Source organism: Piliocolobus tephrosceles, unplaced genomic scaffold (genome assembly GCF_002776525.5).
Source record: "Piliocolobus tephrosceles isolate RC106 unplaced genomic scaffold, ASM277652v3 unscaffolded_41880, whole genome shotgun sequence".
In the NCBI taxonomy this organism is placed as follows: domain Eukaryota; kingdom Metazoa; phylum Chordata; class Mammalia; order Primates; family Cercopithecidae; genus Piliocolobus; species Piliocolobus tephrosceles.
In genome coordinates, this window is record NW_022326399.1 from 2719 (window position 1) to 6624 (window position 3906).

Below are 3906 nucleotides of genomic sequence, written 5' to 3' on the forward strand. Positions count from 1 at the left end.
GGGGGGGTTCACTGTCTTAACAGTGACTTGCAGGTGTGCAGTGGGTGGTCCCTGTCTTAGCAGTGACTTGTGAGTGTGCGTGGGGGGAGTCCCTGTCTTAACAGTGACTTTGGGTGTGTGGGGGTGTTCACTGTCTTAGCAGTGACTTGCCAGGTACTTACTGTATTCTTTACTCCTCTTGATATATTTCAAATATTGCAAAATACCCTTAGATTACATATCCCCAAGACCATCTAAAAGCATTCCCAGTAACACTTGCTTAGTCCATTTACTTTCACAGACACACCTGCCTTCCTGCCTGGAAACTTCTGTTGAGGGACCTGATGAAGGGGAGTGAGGCGTTGCAGTGCTGCCTCAGCCCAGTCCCGATTCTCTGTGTGGCAGCGCCTTCTCGTGTTCTAGGCCGCCTCACAGAACCAGTTATGCGCTTGTGTCTGTGTCTGTGTCTGCTGTTCCCTTCCTGGGCCAGCACCGGGCTGCTGGGCAGCGCCCTGGTTTTCAGCGTGGAAACACCCACTCCGGGGCTGGCACTGTCTGTGAAGAATTGAAAAGGGATCATAAATCTGTATAAAAGCTGATCTGCTTTTCATTCTTACCATGCACCAGCAATTCCAGTGTCGGCCGTACATCTTTTGTCATCTGTGTTCTGAATAATGGTTGCTGTTGAGTTTTAATAACATAAACGTAAGCTTCAGATTCACACATTCTTATACTCACCCTTTCGTAAACATTGTGTTCTATGTGGAAACTAATTTCGGGAACTCCCAGTCGATGGCCCTCACGTGCCAACTTGGCTGCACACCCCCGTTCCAAGACCACGTGCACAACTTGGCATTGCTGGAGGGTGCTGGGCACATCTTGTGTCTCCTGCCCCTGTGGTGCTGTGGACTCCTGGATGGAAGCAGGAGATGTGAAATAAACATGGATAGCTGAGTGCAATTTCTCTTTTCTGAGTTTGTCTTTTTTTTTTTTTTTTCGTGCTTTGAAGTTTTAGACAAGGTCAGCCAGACACTAGGTATTTGCCAGCAGCTGGGATCAGTGCTGGGCCATGGAAGGGAAACAGCCCGCTGCTTTCTCATGGCATCTTGAAGACGTGCCGGCATGAAGGTCTCTCGCCGTGCATGACCACGGGGGCAGGACGTGAGGGTGCAGGTCAGTGTCAGAATACGAAGAGCAGGCGAGCTTCGAGGACTGCTGGAGAAATCAGAAGGGCATTGTTAGAACACATCTTTCATCAGAAACTGGACTCACAAAGCCATGGGTCAAATCATGGCGGTGTTTGCTATCATTCAGCCATTTTTCTGTCATTTTTGTAGAAAAAGGAAGATTGCAGAGGTTTTTGCCAATATGAAGTTATGAGGATGTGTGCGTTCGTGGGATTTTTCGACAGCAGAGACATTTGAAAGCCGTTACAATTGATCTTGAAGAAAAAAGCGTGGACAGTATTGTATTGTCTGGAATGTGTTGTGAAATGCAGTTGTTCTAAAATTCTGCCACACTTCGCCCAGTGTTTAAGATTTTTACTATTTCTATCCGTTGCTTCATTTGAAGGAAACTTTTTGAAATTAATAGAAAAGCAGTTTAACTCTGAAGAAACATTGACAGATATGACTAGTAACTGTTGAACATGATAAGGATTATGTTCAGGTCATTATGAATTATTGACAAACTGCAGAATTTAAGGCTTAAACCGTACTGTTACTCATGAGTGAGATAAATGGTGGGATTGTTTCAGAAAACACACTAATGTCATTAAAAGTGTGACTCCATTGTCTTGTTTCTCCTGTGACTTCTTACTGACATGATTATATATAAAGTTCAGTAAGAATCTTCACAGCGTTTCTCTTCGGACTGGTGTTGTGATTGTTCATTCCTGATTTCTGAAAGTAACCGGGTTGTGGGGGAGGGTGCTATGCACTGTGCACCCCAGGGGTGGGGTCTGAGTCCTCGTTGCTCCCCCCACTTAGGAGTGCTGCTCTCTGCTCTTGTTTTGCACAGCGCCATCATGACCGGGTCCTACAACAACTTCTTCAGAATGTTTGACAGAGACACGCGGAGGGATGTGACCCTGGAGGCCTCGAGAGAGAGCAGCAAACCACGCGCCAGCCTCAAACCCAGGAAGGTGTGTACAGGGGGTAAGCGGAAGAAAGACGAAATCAGTGTGGACAGTCTGGACTTCAACAAGAAGATCCTGCACACTGCCTGGCACCCCGCGGACAATGTCATTGCCGTGGCCGCCACCAATAACTTGTACATATTCCAGGACAAAATCAACTAGGGACGCGAACGTGAGGACCAAGTCTTGTCTTGCATAGTTAAGCCGATCATTTTTCTGTCAGAGAAAGGCATCATTGTCCGCTCCATTAAGAACAGTGACGCACCTGCTGCTTCCCTTCACAGACACAGGAGAAAGCTGCCGCCGCTGGAGGCCCGGTGTGTTTCCGCCTTTGGCGAGGCGCGAGGCAGGCGCTACTGCTCACATGGAGACGCTCTCGAAGCAGAGTTGACGGACACTGCTCCCAAAAGGCCATTACTCAGAATAAATGTATTTATTTCAGTCCAAGCCTTCCTTTCCAATTTATAGACCAAAAAATTAACATCCAAGAGAAAAGTTACTGTTGTCAGTTACCGCTCTTCCTTCGACTTTCCCTCTTTCTCTGCCATCGCACTTGGGCCTTCACTGCAGCGTGGCGTGGCCACCGTCCGTGTCCTCTCAGCCTTCCTCTGAGTCCGGGTGGGCTCCGTGGATGTGTGGATGTGGCCCGAGCAGGCTCAGGCGGCCCCACTCACCCACAGCATCCGCCGCCACCCCTTCGGGTGTGAGCACTCAATAAAAACAACACGCTATAAAAAGTGTTTTTAAATCCAAACCTAAGCATTGCCTTTTCATTTGCTTTCATTGCATAGAATGAAGTTATGCAGGGTTCTTCTTTGGAACTAGCTGTTTGAGAAATGTGTCCCCTTCTTTGGCGGCGTGGGGGGATGGGTGCAGCATTTCTGTCCCCAAGCTGCCACCCGCTGTGTTTCTATAGGAGCCCATCAGATACACCAGGTAAGGTCTGGGAAAAACCAGAACCGAGGCCACCTCTGAGAAAGAAAATTGCAAGGAAGAACCGAAAGTGCTGCCGTCCAATTAGCCTGGTTTAAAGTAGCCTCAAGTTCACTATAGATGAAGAAACATGTGCTTTCTTTCTAAGGCTTTTGAGAAAGTACTTTGGGGGAAGTATACTTTTTAAATATTGCTAACATTATATGCATGCTAAATTTCATCCTGCATTTCAAACCAGGAAAATTAAGTAATTTTAATTACATGATGCCACCAGCACGTTTGTTTATTTTCAAGTAGGATCTTTGATACCAGAAATCAGGATTTTCCAAGACATATAATACAGAGCTGTAACAATGCTGGGTGACCAGAGCTTGCTTCTGTGGGATTTAATACACACCCACTACGTGTCCCCGAGGGGAGTGGGGAGTCAGGCTCCCGTGCCCCTGTGGGGATGGAGGTGTGTGCTGATCCCCCATCCCCCTATGGAGATGAAGGTGTGTACTGATCCCCCATCCTCCTGTGGGGATGGAGGTGTGTGCTGATTCCTCATACCCCTGTGGAGATGGAGGTGTGTGCTGATTCCTCATGCCCCTGTGGGGATGAAGGTGTGTGCTGATCCCCCATTCCCCTGTCTAGATGAAGGTATGTGCTGATCCCTTGTGCCCCTGTCTAGATGAAGGTATATGCTGATCCTGATTCCTCATGCCCCTGTGGAGATGGTGTGTGCTGATACTGATTCCTTGTGCCCCAGTGGAGATGGAGGTGTGTGCAGATCCCCCGTTCCCCTGTCTGGATGGTGTGTGCTGATCCTGATTCCTCATGCCCCTATGGAGATGAAGGTGTGTGCTGATCCTGAT

At 48.0% G+C, this 3906-nt stretch overlaps 1 pseudogene across 1 annotated transcript; it reads left to right on the top strand.

The window, feature by feature from the left end:
- The first annotated feature begins 1021 nt into the window (after positions 1-1021).
- On the top strand, positions 1022-2870 carry LOC113223593 (annotated as a pseudogene). The gene has a single exon (XR_003308793.1). The product of XR_003308793.1 is annotated as a serine/threonine-protein phosphatase 2A 55 kDa regulatory subunit B delta isoform pseudogene (transcript).
- Positions 2871-3906: the final 1036 nt, after the last annotated feature.